At 40.1% G+C, this 13123-nt stretch overlaps 1 protein-coding gene and 1 long non-coding RNA gene across 2 annotated transcripts in view; one reads left to right on the forward strand and one right to left on the reverse strand.

Moving 5' to 3' along the window:
* The window catches only part of arhgef3l (Rho guanine nucleotide exchange factor (GEF) 3, like), a 285898-nt gene that overhangs the window by 139336 nt on the left and 133439 nt on the right, over window positions 1–13123 (forward strand). The gene's annotated exons all lie outside the window — the stretch shown is intronic.
* Window positions 11356–13123, reverse strand: part of LOC120542477 — a 57356-nt gene continuing 55588 nt past the window's right edge. Inside the window, exon 4 of the long non-coding RNA XR_005636183.1 lies at window positions 11356–12413. This is a non-coding gene — a long non-coding RNA (uncharacterized LOC120542477). The remainder of the gene's footprint in view (window positions 12414–13123) is intronic.

The following is a 13123-nucleotide window of genomic DNA, read 5'->3' on the forward strand; positions in this document are numbered from 1 at the left end:
TTGTAATATGACCAAGCTGTGCGCTGAGCTTACTCTTGAGCATGCAACGCAAAGTTGGCCATGTGAACAGTAATCTTGTTTCAAATCTCACAGCTTGGATTGCTGCTGTCATGAATAGGTTTGAGTTTCATGGTTCGTTTCAATTACGACAGTATTTGTAGAACTTTTGTTGAAGAGACATTCGGCATCTGTCAAGCGTTGCAAGTATACAACCAGTTTTATCGATAACTTCACATCCAGCTTTTGAGAGTTGAAACATTCATAAACATCAAAGTGTCCACTACTGAAATCGTCACCTGTGAATCTAAGATGTTTAAGAGGCATTGGCGGTTGTCCAAAGGTGTAAAATATTTGGCCATTTCGTACACTTGAAAGCGACAACCGAACAATTCAGCGGCAGCCATCAACTCACATGCAGAACCATAGGTGAAGGGCTTAAGCATTTCACTCTTATAGTGCTCCTGTACCATCATCAGTCCACACCTTGAACCTGTCCCAGTCATTCAATACATAAGACACAATGTTCCTCCGGATATCAAAAGAGACCCTGATATGGGCGTGCGATATCTAACACAGAGAATGGAAAGGAAGGCGGCATCTCCGGGCATGGAAACCACTCGATAAGTGACAGTTCTTTAGTCAATGGTGATCACCTCGATAGACATGTTAATGGGGAGTGCGGCTGGAACAGTAAAGGAAATGGGTACCTGAACAGTAAACTAAGTCTAAAATACCTACACAGTAACTATAATCATAAATGAACAATAAAACATCGGAGAAGCCGTGGATTAAATAAAAAGGCTGCAGTTATCAGCAGGGAGACATGAATACCGTGGCGAAGCAAGGAAGGGAATGAAGAGACCAGAGCGACGGACGGCCTTGTATGGGCAGGCAGCCAATTACGTGGGAGGCGTGGGGGATGGGGGGACACAATGCCACCTCACACGGCGACCGAGCTGCAGGCTATGGACATACTGTATATATGTATGCAAGTAGGATTCAGTTATGACCGTTGCGCGTAGAATTTCGTAATGAAACCTCCTTAACTTTTGTAAGTAACCTGTAAGGAATGAGCCTGACAAATGTCAGCCTTCTACCTACACAGGAAGTTGGAGAATTAATGATGAGTGAGTCAATGAGGGCTTTGCCTTTTATTAGTATAGATAGCATTTTTGAAGTGATCATTAAGCTGCATAATGACTGCCTTCTCTAGAATTTTTCTTCAGAAAGGCAGGTTAGAAATAGGTCTAAAATTTTCAAAATCAGAGGAGTGAAGATTGTTCTTCTTGAGCAGGGGTTCAACTACAGCAGTCTTAAGACAGTCTGGTAAGACCCCCGTATAGTTTACTACGTCAAGAATACTATCAATTAACACGCCGGATATTTCTTTGAAAAAACTTGTTGGTATTGGGTCAAGGGCCAGGTGGAGGTCTCAGTTGAGAAATTATTTTATATAAAACAGGTAAATTTATCTTGGTGAAAGAATTTAATTTGTTTATAATGGAGTACCAGGGTTTAAGAGGATCAGTATTGGGGAGATGTACTATATTATTTCTAATATCATTAATTTTTTGATTGAGAAATACAGTAAAAGCCTGACAAGTTTCACTGGAAGTATTTTGGAGGCATTCCAATGAGAGACCTGGGTTTAGCAGACGATCAATTGTAAAGAATAAGACTCTGGGATTACTAATATTGTTATTTTATAATTCTACAGAAATAACACCACCTCTCAAGACAGACTATGTTGTTGTATTCTGTTATTTTAACCTTCAATATCTCATAGTGGATAATCAGTTCAGTTCGGTTTTTTCTTTAGATCAGACTCTTTGGGTCTTCCATGATATAACAGTGCTAGAAGATTTTTTCTTTTCAGGTACGACTGTCAGTGCAGCTCTCACCTTCGTGTTAAAATTTTCACACCTTACTATTTACATTTTTCTCACTATTACAGTAAGCAGTACATAAAGACTGGTTGTTTAGCAGGTTTGTAAATTTTGAAGTTGCTGATGAATCAAATAAGCGTTTTTTAACAATATGCTTCTTGTGAATGTTTTCTATCATTATTTCTATATTACATAGTAAGAGAAAATGGTCTGACAGACCAATATCAATGATCTGCTTCACATTAATTTTAGTCCTTTAGTAATTACTAAGTCTAACATATGACCTGCTTTGTGTGTAGGCTGACTAATGTGCTAGTTCAAATCAAAAGAGTCCAGGAGGTTCATGAATCTTTTACTTTCGGGTCACACTGATTATCGATATGAAAGTTAAAGTCGCCAACTATTAGGAACGTGTCATAGTTCGTAATTAAGACTGACACCAAGTCTGAGAATTCCTCAAAGAAAGGCGCATTGTATTTAGGAGGTCTATACACAGATAATACTAGAAACTAAGAAACTCCATGAATAACAAAAGACAAGATACTCAATGGATTTGAATTTACCAAAACTGACATCTTTAGACTTTAACCAGCACGAGTAAATGTTTGCTAAACCGCCGCCTTTCTTACCTTGGTGATCTGCATGAACAAAGCTGTAATTCGGAGGCACAGATTTGATTAAAATAGCCGCACCATCAGAGCTAAGCCACATTTCACAATCAATTTTTCTATCACTAATAAGATCTTTGATGGTAAACATCTTGTTGGTTAATGCTCTAACATTTAATAAAGCCATATTTAATGTTTTGGAAGAGCAGAACTGAATTGTATGTGCGTTATGGGTATTTGAGATAGAAATTAAGTGATTTTAATTAGCGCTGCTCTGTGCATTTTTTTTATTTAATCTATAATTTGTGTTTATAGTTTTCATACATTGTTCATCTAGAGTTATAATAGTAATCAAGTTATTCAGTATTTATGGCCCTGCCTAGTTTTTTTACATGCATTGAGGTTAGTTCTTACAGTATTACTGTAGTGCACTTTGGAGGAAGATTTTGTCACTGAATTATTCCATCCTAGCAAAGCATTTTGGAAAAGGTTAGGAATAAAAATTAACAGTCAAGAGACAAAAATTACTTATGTGTGGTTTTCGGAGAGGACCCGAGCGCAAAATCTATTTGGATGCAGACCATCCTGCTTGAAGAAATGCAGCTTTTCCCAGAAGAGGTCCCAGTTGTCTACAAACCCAATGTTTTGACTCTCGCAGAAGCCTTTCAGCCAGATGTTTAATGCCAGTAGATGACTGTAATACTCGTTCAATCTTCTAACTAGAGGTGAGGGACCCAAGATGAAGATTCTTGCAGCTGGGGTCCTCTCCTAAGTGGCTTTAATTAGTGTTGAGAAGTCCCTTGAGAATCTCCAACTATCTGTGTCTCACACCGTTTACCCCAGAGTGTATCACAATGGATCCCACTGCCCTGTTCTTGTGCCTCTCAAAGACTGTCGGTGCTCATCTCAGAACATCTCGGACACGAGCACTTGGAAAACAAGAGACAAAAGATTTCTAATTAGGGCAAGAGATATTTAGGCTTCATATGATTGAATCTCCAATCACAAATACATCAGCCAGGGTTGAAGGCAAACTGGATCTGGGTGGAAATGCTTGCCTGTGCCGATGGAGGCGTTCTTGCTTTTAACCCCAGACTGCATAGCTCCGACAGGCGTTGGGGTAAAGCTCACTTGGCCTTGAAAGTGAGTGGCACAGCGTGGAGTCGATGTTACTGAACCATGATTTGCTGCAATGATTTCAGATGATTGGGAGAATTTTTCCAGCAGACAAGCTTTCAAATCGCTCAGGTGTCTCCGTTGGTACAGGAGTTTCTGGATCTGGATGTCGAGAGCCTGGAATTCATTGACTCGCAGTTCATCTCATATTTGGCCATTGTTTGCTTCGCTGCTTCTTCATATCATAGGAGAGAGAGAGAGAAAGAAAAGTTAGAGAGACCACATCTACAGGATTGTAATAGGTCAGATAAACAACAGCCTGTGATTTAAAATCACAAGACTGCAGCCTGGATGGTGCTCAGATCAGTCAGCCAGGCAGTTTTGCTGCCAAATTCTGGGATAATACAAAAGATCCCCTCCAGTTAAAGATGCCATCTCTCTTGAAAAATCCAGGTCTTTCATAAACAAAATCATCCCAATTGTTCATAAAGGTTATGTTTTTATTTGCACACCAGGTTTCTAGTCAGCAGTGAAGGGAACGTAATCTGCAACAAATCAGGTCTCCTCTATATAATCTTGGTAAGGGGCAAAAGACAATTAAATTCTGACATTTTATTTTAGCTTTGGTACATAAAGAGAAGTTCCCCTCTAATACCTCAGACTGCTGTAAATAAATGTCATTAGTGCTGCCATGCAGCAATAAAGTAGATACTGTACTTCATCGTTGGGGACATATTCCAAATGGGTCTCAAAAATCTTCACCCCGGCAGGCATTTAAACATTAACTGCTGGTTTATCATAGTTTGGAATTCTAACATTCCACACTATGGAATCTCCAATTATGAGCACTTTTGTCCTCAGGTGTGCTGCAAACTGCTGAGAATCTGGGTCTTAATTGGTGACCTCAGTGCCGAGGAACTACATTTCTCCTGTCTCACTGTTACCCACTTGCCCTGTATCTAAATTGGTGCTGCTTATTTTGGTTGCACATTGACAACAGTGGGACCTGAAGAAAATTAAGCCAAATCAGAAATTGCCGAATTGTCTAAACAAAACGAGTCAATCCAATTTTCAGTATGCCTAATTGCTATCAGGTTCCTAACATGGTCCTCCAAATCACGTGCTTTCTCGACCAACTCTAAATTAACTAAGCACTTTTGACTGGTGAAGATGTTTGTATTGTCGGCTGGGAATCCTGAAATGTGCATGCTGCAGGACATACAACATATAAACATGCTCTCAATGGGAAGAGAACTGATAGAACTTACATTTAGTGCGGAGTTGTTTTCAGCTATTTTTTTTTCACTCTGGTGTTTGTGAAAAGTTACGTCCATGTAGGAGACAGTGCTGCTCTGTGCTTCTGCTCACTGCTGTTCTGAACTTCCGCTCTCTGCTGCTCTGTACTTTTGCCGATTAATTCTTTCCCGTTTCTTACAGTAAAAGCACACAATTTCACCCACAATGAGTACTCATGACAATGTAATCCACTTGCTTACTACTACAAATTAACAAAAAGCTCACTACCATATTATCCATCAGTTTGTCTCAGTTTCGCTTCTTGTGGGGTGTCTATGACTTGGCATCATCTGAAAGAGAGCAAAGTGATTTTTAATTTTGTTTCCTTTTTTCTTTGTATATTTAAAGAATATACAAAAAAAACACCACAAATTTACAATTCTGAGTTTGGCATTCATTTAACTAGATTGTCTTATCTTGTTTTTCTGTAACTAGCCATTTCCTGCGACTCTGCCAAGGTAGTAGTGAAACGGGACAAACTTTAAAATCGATAAACAAAAATCTATTGAGACAATTTACACTCCAAAACAAAGAGGTAGACCGACTCCCCATTCCTACATCATGCTTTTCTCTTGCGACTTTTCCCAAGTTTTTTGATTCCATCGGAAAAAAAAGATTTTCGGTTGCATCTGCAACCAATTTTACACCGCATCAATGACTTCCTCATCACTTGCAAATCTTCTTCCCCTTAGCGCTTCCTTTAGTTTCCAAACCATGCTCTCAGCCTTACTTTCCGGTTTGTGATGATGAACCCAATTTTCACCTACAGTAACAATTTCCTGTAAAAATCCATCTCCCTCGCCACGATAACGGGCCGCAAGTTTAACAACTTCCGCAAACAATAAGGTATCACTGCCCTCATTTCCTCCTTGGTGCAGATCGACAATGGAGCTATCATGTTTAACGGTCTCCTACACTCCAACGAATAACGCGGGAATAAGAGTTACATGTTGTATAGAAGTGTTGGCGACTACACTCATTCAGCGCGGATCTGAGCAGTGTTACCAAACAATAAAACAGAAATTGAAATAAATCCCTTTACTTTTGACCTACCTACCTATACCTACGTGTGTGTGTGTGTATGTATATATACAGTAATCCCTCCTCGATCGCGGGGGTTGCATTCCAGAACCCTCCGCGATAGATGAAAATCCGCGAAGTAGAAACCATGTTTGTATAGTTATTTTTATATATTTTAAGCCCTTATAAACTCTCCACATTGTTAACATTATTAGAGCCCTCTAGATATGAAATAACACCCTTTAGTCAAAAGTTTAAACTGTTCTCCATGACAAGACAGAGCGACAGTTCTTTCTCACAATTAAAAGAAAGCAAATATATCTTGCTGGCAAAGAAAAGCAAACAATCAAAAAATCAATACGTGTGCTTTTAAGTTTGCCGCGGCATTTTTTAGAGTAGCGTCAGTATCTTCTAAGCAAACAGCCTCTGTGCAAACAGCACCTCTGCTCACACCCCCTCGTCAGGCGCAGAGAATGTCAGAGAGGGTGAGAGAGAGAGGCAGAGACAAGCAAACAATCAAGCAGTCAAAAGAATAATCAAGCATATCTTAGAGCATGTATTACATATTAACTAAAACTCCTCAATGCTATGATTGGGTAGCTTCTAAACCATCCGCCAATAGCGTCCCTTGTATGAAATCAACTGGGCAAACAAACTGAGGAAGCATGTACCATAAATTAAAAGACCCATTGTCCACAGAAATTAGTGAACCAGCGAAAAATCCGTGATATATATTTAGATATGCTTACATTTAAAATCCGCAATAGAGTGAAGCCGCGAAAGACATCGTTATTTCTCACCACACACTCTTTATTTACAATATATTTACAATTTAACGTGCACTCCCCAGTGCCTCTTGCACTGATTCCCCAATGTCCACCCGACATCCACCAATGACTGGAGGTAGGGCCCTAAATTGGAACCGGATGGGCTCCAGCTGCTTCCCGGCACTCCTCCGCAAACACGCTCCACTGTGGCGGAAGTGCCAGCTGCACACCCGGAAGCCGTCTGGGTGTCCCCCGTCTTCCCCCCAGCACTTCCTGGTGTGGCAGAAGTGCTGGGCTCCAGGGATATCCAGGCACCGGGGCGCCGCCTGGCGGTGGCCATGGGTCCCTACAGGGCTGGGCTTCCAAGCCCTTAACCTGAGGCCCATAACCAAGGCAGCGCCACGCCACCGCAGCGAGAAGTAGTGTGTTAAAGTAATGAAAAGAAAAGGAAACATTTTAATAATAGCGTAACATGATTGACATTATCATGAGTGTTGCTGTCATATATATGCCTGCCTAAATAAGTCACCCTCGCTTCAGCTCTTACTTTTTTACCATTCATTTAATCATGGCTAATGGCGGAAAAATTCTAAAATGGAAGGAGGATTACACTGAGTATGGCTTTACCAAAACAATTATGGATGGAGAATCGATTATTCATAAAAGCTTCAATTGGTGATCTGTTTTTCTGTGTTAACCTCATATTTTGTCATACTTCTTCTCAAACCAAGGTGGTGCGAGGGTAAAATGAATAGGGATGGGCTGATCAAAGTAATCAGTGTACCAGGAAATCATGTGTTGACAAAAGTTCCCCTTTGCTTGTAATGCAAAGTGTGATTAAATGCATTATTTTTAGCGTTATGGAGCACATGCATCGAAGCTTCTCAGCTGTGCTTGTGCTAAGAAAAGGAAAGATTTTAAAAATAACGTAACATGATTGTCAATGTAACCTTTTGTAAGTAGAGCCTGGAGGATTCAGTGTGGAGAAACTCTAGAGACAGCGTGTGTATTAACTTGTGGATTTTTCTGTAAGTATTTGGTGGCAGTGTGACGAAGTTGCTTCGAAAGATGGCGTTAGCCGCAGAGCTCAGCTCAGAACGAAATGAGGTAAATGGGAGGGAGATGACGTGACTCCCCACCCGCCTTAACTGTCAATCCCCCACAAACACAGTCTCTCGGAATTTGCATAAGCACACCCCTTAACCTGCAATTTTAACTTGGTTACAAAGTGATCAAAACTCTCGTTTATATCCTGCGTCCTCTCATTAAACTTGTATCCCGCATTACCTGTGGGCATGAGAAACACCAGCGGCAGCCTGTCTATGAACTTAAAGTTTAGGTTTACACCTTGCTTTCTTTCCGAAGTAGCAGCACTCATTAATATGGTAGTATATGTCACTCGCTCGCTTCTTATTGTTTTAGCTGCCTTCTCAATTATATAATGCATGTTTTCTTCAGTGCTTTTGGAGGTCTTCCTGGTTTTTCCACCTGCGTTGACAGTCAGTTCATGTGATTACGTGGGAGGCGTGATGATGTCACACGAAACTCCGCCCACGGCTTCGAGCTCAACTCCATTACAGTAAATGGAGAAAAATACCTTCCAGTTATAACCATTACGACTGGAATTTCGAAATGAAACCTGCCCAACTTTTGTAAGAAAGCTGTAAGAAATGAGCCTGCCAAATTTCAGCCTTCTACCCACAGAGACAGAGACAGAGCGATAGAGAGATAGATATACACACACTAGCAAAAGAACTGCCTTAATTTTTTTATTAAGTAGAAAATTAAACCTTTTTAAACTAAGGGAAAAATATGCCAATAATTATTTGTTAAGGATTTCTTTGTATACCACATTGTGAGTTCAGCCCTCCAGTTGTAATATGACCAAGCTGTGCTGAGCTTACTCTTGAGCATGCACAGCAAAGTTGGCCATGTGAACAGTAATCTTGTTTCAAATCTCACAGCTTGGATTGCTGCTGTCATGAATAGGTTTGAGTTTCATGGTTCGTTTCAATTACGACAGTATTTGTAGAACTTTTGTTGAAGAGACATTCGGCATCTGTCAAGCGTTGCAAGCATACAACCGGTTTCACCGATAACTTTGCATCCAGCTTTTGAGAGTTGAAACATTCATAAACATCAAAGTGTCCACTACTGAAATCGTCACCTGTGAATCTAAGATGTTTAAGAGGCATTGGCGGTTGTCCAAAGGTGTAAAATATTTGGCCATTTCGGTACACTTGAAAGCGACAACCGAACAATTCAGCGGCAGCCATCAACTCACATGCAGAACCATAGGTGAAGGGCTTAAGCATTTCACTCTTATAGTGCTCCTGTACCATCATCAGTCCACACCTTGAACCTGTCCCAGTCATTCAATACATAAGACACAATGTTCCTCCGGATATCAAAAGAGACCCTGATATGGGCGTGCGATATTTAACACAGAGAATGGAAAAGGAAGGCGGCATCTCCGGGCATGGAAACCACTCGATAAGTGACAGTTCTTTAGTCAATGGTGATCACCTCGATAGACATGTTAATGGGGGTACGGCTGGAACAGTAAAGGAAATGGGTACCTGAACAGTAAACTAAGTCTAAAATACCTACACAGTAACTATAATCATAAATGAACAATAAAACATCGGAGAAGCCGTGGATTAAATAAAAAGGCTGCAGTTATCAGCAGGGAGACATGAATACCGTGGCGAAGCAAGGAAGGGAATGAAGAGACCAGAGCGACGGACGGCCTTGTATGGGCAGGCAGCCAATTACGTGGGAGGCGTGGGGGATGGGGGGACACAATGCCACCTCACACGGCGACCGAGCTGCAGGCTATGGACATACTGTATATATGTATGCAAGTAGGATTCAGTTATGACCGTTGCGCGTAGAATTTCGTAATGAAACCTCCTTAACTTTTGTAAGTAACCTGTAAGGAATGAGCCTGACAAATGTCAGCCTTCTACCTACACAGGAAGTTGGAGAATTAATGATGAGTGAGTCAATGAGGGCTTTGCCTTTTATTAGTATAGATAGCATTTTTGAAGTGATCATTAAGCTGCATAATGACTGCCTTCTCTAGAATTTTTCTTCAGAAAGGCAGGTTAGAAATAGGTCTAAAATTTTCAAAATCAGAGGAGTGAAGATTGTTCTTCTTGAGCAGGGGTTCAACTACAGCAGTCTTAAGACAGTCTGGTAAGACCCCCGTATAGTTTACTACGTCAAGAATACTATCAATTAACACGCGGATATTTCTTTGAAAAAACTTGTTGGTATTGGGTCAAGGACGCAGGTGGAGGGTCTCAGTTGAGAAATTATTTTATATAAAACAGGTAAATTTATCTTGGTGAAAGAATTTAATTTGTTTATAATGGAGTACCAGGGTTTAAGAGGATCAGTATTGGGAGATGTACTATATTATTTCTAATATCATTAATTTTTTGATTGAGAAATACAGTAAAAGCCTGACAAGTTTCACTGGAAGTATTTTGGAGGCATTCCAATGAGAGACCTGGGTTTAGCAGACGATCAATTGTAAAGAATAAGACTCTGGGATTACTAATATTGTTATTTTATAATTCTACAGAAATAACACCACCTCTCAAGACAGACTATGTTGTTGTATTCTGTTATTTTAACCTTCAATATCTCATAGTGGATAATCAGTTCAGTTCGGTTTTTTCTTTAGATCAGACTCTTTGGGTCTTCCATGATATAACAGTGCTAGAAGATTTTTTCTTTTCAGGTACGACTGTCAGTGCAGCTCTCACCTTCGTGTTAAAATTTTCACACCTTACTATTTACATTTTTCTCACTATTACAGTAAGCAGTACATAAAGACTGGTTGTTTAGCAGGTTTGTAAATTTTGAAGTTGCTGATGAATCAAATAAGCGTTTTTTAACAATATGCTTCTTGTGAATGTTTTCTATCATTATTTCTATATTACATAGTAAGAGAAAATGGTCTGACAGACCAATATCAATGATCTGCTTCACATTAATTTTAGTCCTTTAGTAATTACTAAGTCTAACATATGACCTGCTTTGTGTGTAGGCTGACTAATGTGCTAGTTCAAATCAAAAGAGTCCAGGAGGTTCATGAATCTTTTACTTTCGGGTCACACTGATTATCGATATGAAAGTTAAAGTCGCCAACTATTAGGAACGTGTCATAGTTCGTAATTAAGACTGACACCAAGTCTGAGAATTCCTCAAAGAAAGGCGCATTGTATTTAGGAGGTCTATACACAGATAATACTAGAAACTAAGAAACTCCATGAATAACAAAAGACAAGATACTCAATGGATTTGAATTTACCAAAACTGACATCTTTAGACTTTAACCAGCACGAGTAAATGTTTGCTAAACCGCCGCCTTTCTTACCTTGGTGATCTGCATGAACAAAGCTGTAATTCGGAGGCACAGATTTGATTAAAATAGCCGCACCATCAGAGCTAAGCCACATTTCACAATCAATTTTCTATCACTAATAAGATCTTTGATGGTAAACATCTTGTTGGTTAATGCTCTAACATTTAATAAAGCCATATTTAATGTTTTGGAAGAGCAGAACTGAATTGTATGCGTTATGGGTATTTGAGATAGAAATTAAGTGATTTTAATTAAGCTGCTCTGTGCATTTTTTATTTAATCTATAATTTGTGTTTATAGTTTTCATACATTGTTCATCTAGAGTTATAATAGTAATCAAGTTATTCGTATTTATGACGCCCTGCCTAGTTTTTTTACATGCATTGAGGTTAGTTCTTACAGTATTACTGTAGTGCACTTTGGAGGAAGATTTTGTCACTGAATTATTCCATCCTAGCAAAGCATTTTGGAAAAGGTTAGGAATAAAAATTAACAGTCAAGAGACAAAAATTACTTATGTGTGGTTTTCGGAGAGGACCCGAGCGCAAAATCTATTTGGATGCAGACCATCCTGCTTGAAGAAATGCAGCTTTTCCCAGAAGAGGTCCCAGTTGTCTACAAACCCAATGTTTTGACTCTCGCAGAAGCCTTTCAGCCAGATGTTTAATGCCAGTAGATGACTGTAATACTCGTTCAATCTTCTAACTAGAGGTGAGGGACCCAAGATGAAGATTCTTGCAGCTGGGGTCCTCTCCTAAGTGGCTTTAATTAGTGTTGAGAAGTCCGCCTTGAGAATCTCCAACTATCTGTGTCTCACACCGTTTACCCCAGAGTGTATCACAATGGATCCCACTGCCCTGTTCTTGTGCCTCTCAAAGACTGTCGGTGCTCATCTCAGAACATCTCGGACACGAGCACTTGGAAAACAAGAGACAAAAGATTTCTAATTAGGGCAAGAGATATTTAGGCTTCATATGATTGAATCTCCAATCACAAATACATCAGCCAGGGTTGAAGGCAAACTGGATCTGGGTGGAAATGCTTGCCTGTGCCGATGGAGGCGTTCTTGCTTTTAACCCCAGACTGCATAGCTCCGACAACGAGGCGTTGGGGTAAAGCTCACTTGGCCTTGAAAGTGAGTGGCACAGCGTGGAGTCGATGTTACTGAACCATGATTTGCTGCAATGATTTCAGATGATTGGGAGAATTTTTCCAGCAGACAAGCTTTCAAATCGCTCAGGTGTCTCCGTTGGTACAGGAGTTTCTGGATCTGGATGTCGAGAGCCTGGAATTCATTGACTACGCAGTTCATCTCATATTTGGCCATTGTTTGCTTCCGCTGCTTCTTCATATCATAGGAGAGAGAGAGAGAAAGAAAAGTTAGAGACCACATCTACAGGATTGTAATAGGTCAGATAAACAACAGCCTGTGATTTAAAATCACAAGACTGCAGCCTGGATGGTGCTCAGATCAGTCAGCCAGGCAGTTTTGCTGCCAAATTCTGGGATAATACAAAAGATCCCCTCCAGTTAAAGATGCCATCTCTCTTGAAAAATCCAGGTCTTTCATAAACAAAATCATCCCAATTGTTCATAAAGGTTATGTTTTTATTTGCACACCAGGTTTCTAGTCAGCAGTGAAGGGAACGTAATCTGCAACAAATCAGGTCTCCTCTATATAATCTTGGTAAGGGGCAAAAGACAATTAAATTCTGACATTTTATTTTAGCTTTGGTACATAAAGAGAAGTTCCCCTCTAATACCTCAGACTGCTGTAAATAAATGTCATTAGTGCTGCCATGCAGCAATAAAGTAGATACTGTACTTCATCGTTGGGGACATATTCCAAATGGGTCTCAAAAATCTTCACCCCGGCAGGCATTTAAACATTAACTGCTGGTTTATCATAGTTTGGAATTCTAACATTCCACACTATGGAATCTCCAATTATGAGCACTTTTGTCCTCAGGTGTGCTGCAAACTGCTGAGAATCTGGGTCTTAATTGGTGACCTCAGTGCCGAGGAACTACATTTCTCCTGTCTCACTGTTACCCA

This window comes from Polypterus senegalus, chromosome 13, assembly GCF_016835505.1.
Source record: "Polypterus senegalus isolate Bchr_013 chromosome 13, ASM1683550v1, whole genome shotgun sequence".
NCBI classification, from domain to species: Eukaryota; Metazoa; Chordata; class Cladistia; order Polypteriformes; family Polypteridae; genus Polypterus; species Polypterus senegalus.